Below are 13,313 nucleotides of genomic sequence, written 5' to 3' on the forward strand. Positions count from 1 at the left end.
ATTTTTGGGGTAAAACATTTTTGAAAAGAGCAATGGAGAAAATTACTTGACATTTTCACAATAGTAGTGGTGGTAGTCCTCAACAACTCCTTAATGAAGAGAGCAGCCAATATAGCCTCCGTAGTTAGGCTACCAGAGCTGAGGAGAGCTTGCATGCCCCCTTTTGGCTCTTTGGGGAAGAATGGTCATCGTCTAGATTCAGAGGAGGGTCACCAATCTGAGAGAGAATGTAGATGCTGCTTCTCCATATCCAAATGAAATGCTTCACCTACTTTATGCCGCTTTGTTTCAAGCTGCTTGGCTGACTGCAGGTCTGGACTCCTGATTACAGTGATAGACATGCAGGAATCTGGAGTTGGCTGCCAGAAACCACAGAAGGAAAGGAGAGGACCCTGAGTCTGCGGTCAGACAGTCGGGAGAGGTAAACAGGAGTAGCCCCTCCTTGGAATGCAAGGCCTGTGTTGGCCCTGAGACTAGGTTACGTATGGAGGAGGTGCCAGTCCCAGTCCACGGCAGCTCAACAGAAAACACTATTATTTTTAATGAATGCAAAGACACACCAAGGAAAACAAATACCTGACATTAAGCTAGCGCCAAAGCCTTAGCAATTTTGTGTAATGCGGCTTACACTGTGCATTACTCTTACGTGATTGAATCTGTACTTGCGCAGACAAGCAGTATAGCTTAGTAATTTAAACTTAGAAATGCATTCATTGTAACCATACCATAAGACCAGCAATGGGTGTTAATTACGGTCTGTGTGTACCTCTCTCTTTTTGGCAGCGGCCTGCAGAACAACAGAAAGTTTTGCAGTTATTGTTACTCCTCTGAAAAGTTGAAAAATAGCCTGTATCATAGTCTGTTTTCTCAACATCATCATAGACACAAGCCTGCATTCTAATGACCAGAGAATTTAGGGACCGTAACAGCAGGTAGAAAGTGAATGGGAAAAAAAATCAACATCCAGTCACAGGCATTAGCCACGTGTCTGACCCAGTTCACAAAAATACATTTTATTTTTAACTCTTCTGTGTATTTTTGCAGCCTGTAAATGTATGCTCAAGTCAGGAAAAGGCTTCTCTTTTTTGTTTTATTTTGTTTAAAAGGACCCGTATTTCACACCGACATTTTTTTCTGCTCGTTGAATGAGGAGCTGTTTGCAGAAAGATTGATGGATGAAAATCAAACATTATCTTACAGAGCTGTAACGATCCAAAATCCATAAATACCCCTGAGTGCCCAGCAGCAGCCTGCCATCCTGGTGATTTCCGAGTTCCGTAGCAGGAGAGCCCTGAGACAATATTGTGTCTCTCCATGTTTGTGAAGAGACCATTCATTACCTCAGTAGCAGGCTAAACGTTGGCCCTGAGGAACAGACTAGACTCTCCCAGAACCGGAATGGCTCCCGCCAAATGAGCTACCATACAGAGAGATACAGTATTTACCATCCTAGACAAGCATGTTTTTAAAACAGAAAGAGTCAAACATCAAGTGTTTTGACTGCAAGCTTTCTCAACTCAACTAAACCATCCTCTGTGGTAATAAGAACATTAACACAGCCATTATAAAAGTATTGTCAAACAGTTGGATTCCTGGCCTGGTATCCTGATATACGGCTTGCTACGGTTCAACATTTCTCCAAAATAAAAGGGGGCACAAACTGAGCACACAAAGCAATATAGACAGAGGAATAAGCTATAACTCTGCCAGTTTGCATGCCAGTTGTTGACAGATGCAAATACAATACTGCTATACATCTTTTTTTAAGCATAAAACTAATGGAGTTAAACAATCCCTCCTAAAAATTCTCATTTTGCAGGGCTGAGTTATTCCAACATCATAAATACATGCGTATGCAGCCTATTGCTGGACATTAGTTATACTATTGGTTATTCAAAATGCTCTTACTTCTGGAAGTAAGTTTGGACTGTATTAATTAAGTAAAATATGTGATTGGCACAAGTACCCAGCAGTTCTCAAAGATGCTGTTGAACTGAACCAGTGCGACAGGGTTGATTGATATTCATAATGTAAAGGAAATGCTTTTAATTTACTAGGCAAGTCAGTTAAAAACAAATTCTTATTTACAATGACAGTCTAGGTTAACTGACTTGTTCAGGGCCAGAATAACAGACTTTTAATTTGTCAGCTCAGGGATTTGATCTAGCAATCTTTCGGTTACTGGCCCAAAGCTCTAACCACTAGGCTACCTATGCTTAAGAAAATAAGTGTATAACTTTAAGATTGGGCCTTTTTGAATAGAAGTAAAGCAAGGCAACTGTGCTCAGCTAGAACCACATGTGAGTCTGCATGTATAATTGAGTTGAACTACAGTTGATTTGCACAACACTGTATAAAATCATATAAAAGCCTATTCAGGATCAAGGATTCCGATTCCCAGAGCACACTGATATCTATAATTGTAATCTATTAAAAATCACCAAAAAGGAGGTTGAAAAAATACATTTCCAAGCACAGCCATTATTGTATTACCTCTGTCAGACAGCAAGGCACCTGGGAAATCTGAGCTGACATTTAGGAGAAGCAGGAGTCCAGGACAAATAGTACATCACTTTCTAAAGCTAATTAGCCCTGTATATTACCAATCAAAAGAACCCCCCTCTAAAATACAATGGCTAGCCAAGAAATATATTTGTCTTCCATTTGTGAAAGACTGGCAATGGAAAGAACCCTTTTGAGAACTGAATATTATTCACTCAAGAAATTCCCGTGGACAAAATGGTGCATAAAAATAGAAATGTAAGGCTCTGATTTGTATCATTACTCCCATAATTCAGTTCCACCAAAATAGAACAGATGCATAGAAAATCATACAAAAACTCTTCCAAGATTCCAACGTCATCGACCTACTACTATCTCGTAAACGGATTCAGCTCTCTCTGCTATGACAATTCTCGACTCGTCACTTACATTGCCAGAACGGAAGTGTGCCTTTGATTACTCTATTAAAATAACTAATGCAAGCCTATGCTTTGTGGCCCATAGATGGAATTTGAATTCAGTAATGTAATTAAAACTGTAAAGTATTCATGAATCAAATTGAGATATTAATTGGATACACAAATGTGTTCCTTGTACTTCCTGATAGTCTCAGGGCTGAAAGAAGTCATGAGACAAAATTGAGACCGGACCTTCACTGCAGATTATGTTCATTCAATGTTCTACTATTCACTCCACAGACCACTAGGTGGAAGAGAAGAAGAAAGTAAATGGTCAATCTCCAGCACAGTGAAATCAGTGAGCCCTAGGCCCTACTTCACTTTCCATTGATGATTAAACAATACCCACTGGGCATAGACATCAATTCAACATCTATTCCATGTTGGCTCAATCTAATTTAATTGAAATGACGTGGAAACAACGTTGATTCAACCAGTGTGTGCCCAGTGGGTAGTGATACCATGATTGCACTTTTCTCTAACTCCTTAATAGCAAATAGCCTCCACAGACCACTAGGTGGAATAATCCATATGAAAGGCTATAGATGGCATGTTGTGTGCACTGTAGCCTACTGTACATACGCGTGGCTGAATGCCTGACAAAGAGACAACAAAACATATTTTAATAACTGGCTATATGCCGATGACTAGAAAGTTACCTGGACAGTGCTTGGAAATGTAATGGCAAAGACAAAGCTCTTCTCTTTGGGGTTGATGGGAGGGCTTTCACACAAGATATCCTAGGCCTAGAGCAATGACACGAGTGAGGTGGTGATCTCATAGGAAGCCAGCACCATTTTCACTCAGGAAACATCTAGAACAATGCCCAGTTCGCTGACAGGTCAGCAGAAGTGAAACGTCAGAGAGAGGGACACAGTGAGGATGGGAGGGGAACACTCTCTGGTCTCACTCTCCACCAGTGGACTGGCAATAAACAGGAGTATAGTGACCAATAGCGGTGTGGGTAAAATCACTGGGGAAGCCAAGCCAGAAAAAAAAACTACAGTATGTGTTGTGATAATTGCGTTGTTTATTCTATAACCTGTTTGTTCATATGCCTTGCAAACGTGATACACTACATGACCAGAAGTATGTGAACAAACATCTCATTTCAAAATCATGGGCATTAATAAGGATTTGGTCCCCCCTTTGCTGCTATAACAGCCTCCACTTTTCTGGGAAGGCTTTCCACTAGATGTTGGAACATTGCTGCAGGGACTTGCTTCCATTCAGCCACAAGAGCATTTTTGAGGTCGAGCACTGATGTTGGGCGATTAGGCCTGGCTCATAGTCGGCATTCCAATTCATCCCAAAGGTGTTCGGTGGGGTCGAGGTCAGGGCTCTGTGCAGGCCAGTCAAGTTCTTCCATACCGATCTCGACAAACCATTTCTGTATGGACCTCACTTTGTGCACAGGGGCCATTGTCATGCTGAAACAGGAAAGCACCTTCCCCAAACTGTTGCCACAAAGTTGATTGCACAGAATCGTCTAGAATGTAATTGTATGCTGTAGAGTTAATATTTCCCTTCACTGGAACTAAGGGGCCTAGCCCGAACCATGAAAAACAGCCCCAGACCATTATTCCTCCTCCACTAAACTTTACAGTTGACACTATGCATTGGGGCAGGTAGCGTTCTCCTGGCATCCGCCAAACACAGATTCGTCCATCAGATTGCCATATGGTGAAGTGTGATTCATCACTCCAGAGAACGTGTTTCCACTGATCCAGAGTCCAATTGCGGTGAGCTTCACACCACTCCAGCCAACGCTTGGCATTGCGCATGGTAATCTTAGGCTTGTGTGCGGCTGCTCAGCCATGGAAACCCATTTCATGAAGCTCCTGACAAACAGTTATTGTGCTGACGTTGCTTCTAGAGGCAGTTTGGAACTGGGTAGTGAGTGTTGCAACCGAGGACAGATGATTTTTACCCACTATGCATTTCAGCACTCTGTGGTCCTGTTCTGTGAGCTTGTGTGGCCTACCACTTTGCGACTGAGACGTTGTTGCTCCTAGATGTTTCCACTTCACAATAACAGCACTTACAGTTGACCGGGGCAGCTCTAGCAGGGCAGAAATTTGACGAACACTTCTTGGAAAGGTGGCATCCTATGACTGTGTCAGGTTGAAAGTCACTGAGCTCTTCAGTAAGGCCATTCTACTGCCAATGTTTGTCTATGGAGATTACATGGCGGTGTGCTCGATTTTATACACCTGTCAGCAACGGGTGTGGCTGAAATTGCCAAATCCACTCATTTGAAGGGGTGTCCACATACTTTTGTATATATAGTGTATATCATTATTTTATATTAAATACATCAAATGTATATATATATTTATTTGACCATGCTATTTCATCCAGTGTATGCCCAATTTGTTTGAGGAAAATTGTCCCTTATTAATGGGCATTAATAAGGATTTGGTCCCCCCTTTGCTGCTATAACAGTTGAATCAGTCTTTCCATATGTGTGGGTGCATTAAAAAAAACTACATGGAGATTTAAAATCCAATCTGAACAATAAATGGGCTCAAACATCTATAAATGTGTAGTTCATTCAAAAGACATTTGAGGATGCATGCTCCACAGCTCATATAGGCTGTGATCACAGAATGACATTCTTTGTGTGGGTCTAATCAAGACCAATATGTAATGTAATGAAATCATGTTGCTGTGACATGTTGAGGAGGTAGGAAAATGACCAAATGGTATTACCTTCAGATTATGTAGCCACAACGTTGTGAGAAGGTAATGTCTAGTCATGACCAATAATTACAAATCCATTACGTTGGGGTTGGTCGTGGTTACACAACGTGTTTACAGTTCATGTTGCACATTTCATTTTAGACTGGGGTTACATTTTGTTCTATGGTTATCTATAACTCTGCTGTGTGATTAATTATTGACGCCTTGTCAAAGTTACAGGCGCTCTGCCTTAGAAGCCAAAACCTTCAGTATTTTGGGCCCTTTAGTTATTTTTTTTAACCTTTATCTAACTAGGCAAGTCAGTTAAGAACAAATTCTTATTTTCAATGACGGCCTAGGAACAGTGGGTAAACTGCCTTGTTAAGGGGCAGAACGACAGATTTTACCTCGTTAGCTCGGGGATTCGATCTTGCAGCCTTTCGGTTACTAGTCCACTTTCTCACAACCTACAGTAGGCCTATGAGAATAACATCGCTCGCTTACTTACAACTAAACTCCTATACCACCTATGTAGCCAGACAAATTCTATAGGACTCACCATACTCATCACCATCACGGTTCATGAGGTTCGTTTTTTCCGGCCTCGCGGATTCTATGCTGTCGACGAATTTAAGATAACACTTGCAAAGTAGGCATAGACTGCTAAACGTAGGGTAGGCTCTACCTTTTTCAGATATCAAGAAATACCCAGGCAATTTATCTTCAATATAACTAGTATTTACAAAACACATCAGGACTTCCGGTGAGAGAATTAAATTAACAGATACAATGAATCAAATTTGAAAGGTCAAGTAAAGTATATCAACTTCATCACGCAAGATCAGGGCCGCGCGGCGTGAACATATCATTTTTACCGCTTGGGGGAGCGCGAACCACAGGAACAGTTAATTTCATTGGTCAACGCCAAAAGGTGGAAAATACACTTTTTTAAATATTGTTCGATTAAGGTGATAGTCCTGTTTTGAAAAGCGTCTACAGGTTTCAGTCAAATAATGCATGATGCAGTGCTTCATATCAGCCGTCATTTTATTGATATGTATTAGATAGTAATACACACTGTATCACCTCCACAGAACTGGACCCCTAATTGCAACCACACAAGGATAAAGAGGTATAGGCCTAGCTCTCAGAGATTCAACATATGAATAATTAACTTAAACTATTTCATTATCGTGTTTTTGTCAATTTCAAGTATCACAACAAATCAGTGCAGGCAACTTTTAATGATAGGACAAAATATATATATTTTTTAATGTACATTCAAAATGTCCATTAGGGAAATACATATAATTACAGCACTGCATTTCTTCCTATAGACATTAAGGTTTGGAAGTTGATTTGATTTCAGTGCTTAATCACAAGTGCAAAAATGCATATCATTCATTGACTGAACATTCATACATGAAAAAATGTAGGATTTAAAAAACAACATACATTTGACCATAACAAACAGGAAAATAAAAGGAAAGCCATTGTAGAAACAGTACTCATTAAAACAGGGGGTAGATCACTATAGATCTCATCCAAGCCCTTACTGTGGGCATGCCCAAAATGCAACATTTACATAGGAGTAGGAATTCAGTACCAGATAACTTCAATTGAAATATAGATTTTTTTTATACAACTAATAACTAAAATACAGTACATGCCCCAGTCAGTACCACATCCAGCTGCAGATTACATCAACACCACTTTCACCTATTGACTTCGTAATAAGTCTCCAACCATACCCAAAACACCCACAATGGCCCTCAGACACCGTAAGTGTAGACTTTATTGAACGATGGGTTGAAAAATACAATCCTTGTGGCTTTGATGTGACTTCCCACAAAGGGCGTTCATTTCTTGTTCTTCTGGCAGTAGTTTGAATAATTGCTGTAAGGAAGGCAGGAAGGCAGGCACTCCGCTCTGTTGAAACACGGGGAATAGCTGCCTTTGTCAATGAACTTCATGGATAGACTAGCAGAGTAGACACACCCAAATGGGGCAACCATTGGCATCCTAACACAAAACATCTGCTTGAGATTAACAGCGTGAATAAAGCCTTCCAATTGAGATAACAGGGCATGCTTTGTGGCATTCATAACTGGCAAGTACATATAAATGAGTAAACAAACCGTTTTCTTAATTCTATAGTACTCCTTTATTATTACTCTACTATGAATATGTCAGCCATCCCACCAACAGAAAAAGATGAGCTGCTACACTCTTAGAAAAACGGGTTCCAAAGGGGTTCTTTGGCTGTCCCCATAGAAGAACCATTTCTGGTTCCAGATAGGACACATTTTGGTTCCATGTAGAACCCTCTGTGTACAGGGTTCTACCTGGAACCAAAAGGGTTCTACCGGGAATCAAAAAGGGTTCTGCTATGGAAACAGCCAAAGAACCCTATTAGGTTTTTAGATAGCACTCAGGTCTGAACTCACCTTGGCTGCCAAGTTCACAAGCCAGGTGGGAATATTACCACCAGGGTTATCAAAGTAATTCATGAAGACTGAAAGAAAATAATGCAAATGTAAATGTCTGTCAATAAAAAGCAAGTGACTTCACAGACAGATCCACAACAGATTCAAGTTCAAAACTGAACAGTTTCCCCTATAGACATTTAAATTGGTACTACAGGGATGAGTTCTGATTGGATCTGGTGTACTCTAGAGTGAGCAGTACCTTTAGTGCCACAGGCACCATCACTCTCCATGGCCACAGTCTGCTTGTAGTCATTCACTCGCTGCACCCCACTCTGCACTCTGCACCCCACGCCAGGACCACCCAGATCTTCCTGCTGTCCATGTCAAGGTCCCTCCGCTCCCTGACGTACACGTACTGAGGTTTACACTGTTAAAGAAGCCTGGTAGAGATAATATGGTCTAATGTGGTCCACACCCTGTGACTGGATCAGTTACTCCTTGAGAAAATATACTGTCCCGTGTTGTCACCTAAAGAACAATAAATTTCTCACGTTACTCTTAATACTATAAACCATACTTGTTGTGACTTCACCATGTCGGACCCAATGTAAATGTGAAAAGGAGGAGAGAGAGGAAAGCAAGATTGAGACATTGTGGGTGGGTGAATACATAGAACAGGATTATGTGATATTGTATATGGAGTATGTATTTAGTTTTTTTTTTTAAGTTTAAAAAAATCACAGGCCTATTTTTATTTTACTGAGAAACATGATGACCTGATATCTACAGGTATTATTTATTTGGACATTTTACCTCATTAAGGATACGTCTCTGTTTGACAGAGGAAATGGGTATTTCACCTCCCAGTAGATTGCTGAATGACCATCATAGTCCTTCTCATGCAGCTCTGCAAAAAACAAAAAGGGCACACACAAAATAAAGCAGTGCTTACATCATGAAACATCTGTCATCTATTATACTATAGGTATTATACTATAATGTCATACTATTCATTACATGATTAAATCATCCATCTTCTAGAACACTGGCTGCACTTAGGGGGAAAAAAGGGTTATAGGTATTAAAGGGGTATAGGTATTATATAGAACTAAAAGAGGTTCTTTGAACAACCCCCTTTGATACTAGGTAGAACGCTTTTGGGTTCCATGTAGAACCCCTTCCATAGAGGGTTCTACATGGAACCCCAAAAAGTTCTACCAAAAAGGGTTCTCATATGGGGACAACCGCAGAACCCTTTTGGAACCCTTTTTTCTAAGTGTACAGCGCACATCAAGATACAATCACATGTGCAAGCAAAGACACCAACAACACTTTCAGAATACAGCATCTATCCAATCTATTGAAATGGCAATTTTATTCAACAACAGAAAGCTTGACGGCAGTCAGGAGCTGAAGCCAAGGATGTGTTTCCAATAAAAAGCCCACTCCACTCTCTCACGCAACAAGTCTCTGGGAGAGGCAAATGTGTTACTTCAGTTAGTTATCATTTCCAGGATATCCATAACCCTGTTGTCTCTTCTTGAAAAAGGACAACAGTACAGTATTTGGAAATCCCAAAACAAGTTATGGCCAATGATTTAGGCCTACCTTGTTAAGATGGAACCTGTTGGTAATTTCTCAGTGGGTCGACAAAACAAAAAACGACATTTTCACGATACAAGCCCTTGAAAGAACATCTTCAAGTTCCCTTGTTTGTTCACAGTCTAGGCTTATTTAAACATTTGATTAAGTACATTAATACACAAAGGACAACAACAACATTAGCTCATGGCTATACCAGAGTGCTAAGTACCCAACTACAACATCAATAGCTACAGTCTATGGCTAAATTCAGGTGGACAGACATGTTACCTGTTGGATACTTTGGGGAGGCAAGAGAGAACAAAAGATGAGAAAAGTTATTAACTGCCAAACGGGCCCTGTGCTCTTGTTGTGATCCTCATGAAAACTGAGATAAAAGGGATTCTTGGTTATGATTGGTTTGATTGGGATAGAAAACAGGAGTGAATGGAAAAGGACAATGGAAAGGTGATGGTTTCAACTATTTTGTGGAGGTCATATTTTAGATAATTAAGTAAGAGTTAAAGGGGCTATACATATGAACAATAACACATGCATAAGTAAGCACCATATAAAACAAGCATTAATATGCAATACCATGTCATCAATACTCAACCAAACTGACAGAATTGAGTTGCTTATGAATGTGTTATGAGTCTTATAAATGGCCCTTATTAGGGGTTGAGTGCGACAAGAGGTTTGAATGGGAAGAAAGTCGATCTAGGGAGAGTTTGCGTAACTCTTTACCTTTGACATATCCATCCCATTGTTTCCGATAGGGCAAGTCCATGTAGACATCAGCACACAGTTCTGGAGTGCAGGTGGCAAGCACTCCAAAGACTTTGTACTCATAAAGTCCAGTTTCCTGTGAACAGCATATGAAAGAAGTTCTCTCTTCCAAATATATACCACACCTACAATGTAACTAATCCCATACCCCAGGGCTCTGATTATTGCCAGTTGGAGAAACATGCAACCCTTAGAAATGTGCTGGATTTGCACAGGATATTATTTCTCCAGAAACTTGAGCTGGGGATAGAGTTAGGCAGGGGGTTTAATAAAAAACAAACATGCATTCTGTGAAAAGGTACTGTCTGAGCATGCGTAAAGTTATAGACTACATTTTGGCACACCATACCCAACAGACGCAGCACAAAATGCAATATTTGGCATATTTCTGAGGGTGCCATTCATCCCACTATCTCTAGCCTACAACACCATCATTAAGTTTGCTGACGACACAAGAATGGTAGGCCTGATCACCGACAATGATGAGACAGTCTATAGGGAGGAGGTCAGAGACCTGGCAGTGTGATGACAGGATAACAACCTCTCCCTCAACGTGATCAAGACAAAGGAGATGATTGTGGACTACAGGAAAAGGAGGGCCGAGCACGCCCCCATTCTTATCGACGGGGCTTTATTAGAGCAGGTTGAGAGCTTCAAGTTCCTTGGTGTCCACATCATCAACGAACTGTCATGGTCTAAACACACCAAGACAGTTGTGAAGCGGGCATGACAACACCTACTCCCCCTCAGAAGACTGAAAAGATAAGGCATGGGTCCTCAGATCCTCAAAAAGTTCTACAGCTGCACCATTGAGAGCTGGTTGCATCACCGCCTGGCAACTGCTCAAACTCCGAGTGCAAGGCACTACAGAGGGTAGTGCATACGGCCCAGTGCTTCACTGAGGCCAAGCTTCCTGACATCCAGGACCTCTATACCGCCTGGCGGTATCAGAGGAAGGCCAGGCGGTATCAGAGGAAGGCACTCAAAATTGCCAAAGACTCCAGGCACACTATTAATAGACTGTCTCTCTGCTACCGCACAGCAAGCGGTCAAAAAGTCTAGGTCCAAAGGGCTTCTTAACAGCTTCTACCCCCAAGACTCCTGAACAGCTAACCAAATGGCTACCCAGACTATTTGCACTGACCCCCTCACCGCCCCCACATTTTTACACTGCTGCTACTCTCTGTTTATTATCTATGTACAGTCACTTTACCTCTATCTACATGTACATATTACCTCAATTACCCTGTGCCCCTGCACGTTGACTTTGTACCGGTACCCCCTGTGTACAGCCTCGTTACTGTGATTATCGCTCATTAATTATTTGTTATTTTCTTAATTAGTATTTCTTTATTGTTTACTTCAGTTTATTTAGTAAATACTTTCTTAAGACTTGTTTTTTTTCTTAAAACTGCATTGTTGGTTAAGGGCTTGTAGGTAAGCATTTCACCCTAAGGTCTACCTACACCTGTTGTATTCGGCACGTGACAAATAACATTTGATGATTTGATTTGTATTTTTCTTTTAAACCTAGCATAAAAATGAATCCTTGTACCTGTGTGGGCAAATATAGTCAAAATGTTTGCCTTGGGGTAAGTTGAGAAAATTAAAGTGTTTTCTTTCCAGGCATAATGCAAGGCATTATCGCTGGGATATGAGGTAACAGGGCCTGGCCTATGTTGGGAAAAAAATAGGTAAAGTGTTTTTTAGGTGTTAAGCCTTGTTAAAATATGCTTAAATTACTGAAATACAAAAAAAACGATCGTAATTGTGTTGAATTGCGGAGGTAAGTTGTGCCAAAAGGCCACTTTTTTTGGACAAGCTACATTATGCATTCAAAACTAATGTTTACATTAATTCTGAATGGCTCAACTTACCCCACTCTCCCCTAGCCTACTCAATCATCAATATGACGTTTAAAACACGTTAGTTGATGATAACGAATAGCGACTTCCGCATTTTGACAGCGGGCCTGTTCCTCGAGTCTAACGTAGGCTACTCACAAAATCTGCTTACATTTCATGTAAATGTCCTTTTCGACGTGAAAAATAATACAACGTATGAGACTTGAAAATAGTCTACGTGCGAGCACATCCAACAGAACGATGCCAGTGCGTCATTCAATCACGCCAATCGGCATAATCACAATGAATAAACTATTGCTTCGCCAGCTAACGACGCTAACCGCCGATAAGCTAACACAGCAGTTTTCACTTTCTATTCCTGTCTCAAAACAGTAACTTAAATGTACCTTGTCATACAGCCGGTAAATTTTGACACCCATTGTCTCTGTGAAAAACTCCCACCCCCCCTCCAACTGAGGTTCATCTAATTCCTTCCATGCCTCCAGAAATTCCTCATCTGTAAAGTGCAGCGACATGTTTTCAAACCGTGCTCTGACATTTGATCATGTGATCTAGGTATCCTTGTGTGCGCTTCAGACGCCGTGCGTACGCTGAAGTGCGTCAGTCAATTCCAGTGATATACTTAGAATCACTCTCTATTTATTTTTGTGATTGAAATTGTATTTTGGATTTAAACTGTGCATGTATGTGTGTGGTTAATGACTATCTGCACTGCACTGTACTGTACTGTTTTTGGAATGCTCCTTTGTCTATCCCACTTCCAAATTGAAGTGCCATCCAAGGGAAAATATCATTTGGAAGCACTGACCATCTCCAATTACAATAGAGAAGAAACATAATCTGTAATGCTTTGTGTCCTGCTGGTGCCCTGTCTCAGTTGCTTGTTGATGATTATTCTGCGGTTAACCACTCCCATTCCATTCAGAAATCCCAAAACTGTAGGCTATTTCAAATATAGGATAAGCTTCATCTGGTGGTTTTAATCAAATATATCAATGCATTTTAGG

The 13,313-nt window shown here is 40.8% G+C and overlaps 1 pseudogene; it reads right to left on the reverse strand.

The window, feature by feature from the left end:
* Window positions 1–6,671: 6,671 nt before the first annotated feature.
* LOC112258928 lies at window positions 6,672–12,859 on the reverse strand (annotated as a pseudogene).
* Between the last annotated feature and the right edge of the window lie 454 nt (window positions 12,860–13,313).

The sequence above is a fragment of the Oncorhynchus tshawytscha genome, linkage group LG27 (assembly GCF_018296145.1).
Source record: "Oncorhynchus tshawytscha isolate Ot180627B linkage group LG27, Otsh_v2.0, whole genome shotgun sequence".
Taxonomy (NCBI): domain Eukaryota; kingdom Metazoa; phylum Chordata; class Actinopteri; order Salmoniformes; family Salmonidae; genus Oncorhynchus; species Oncorhynchus tshawytscha.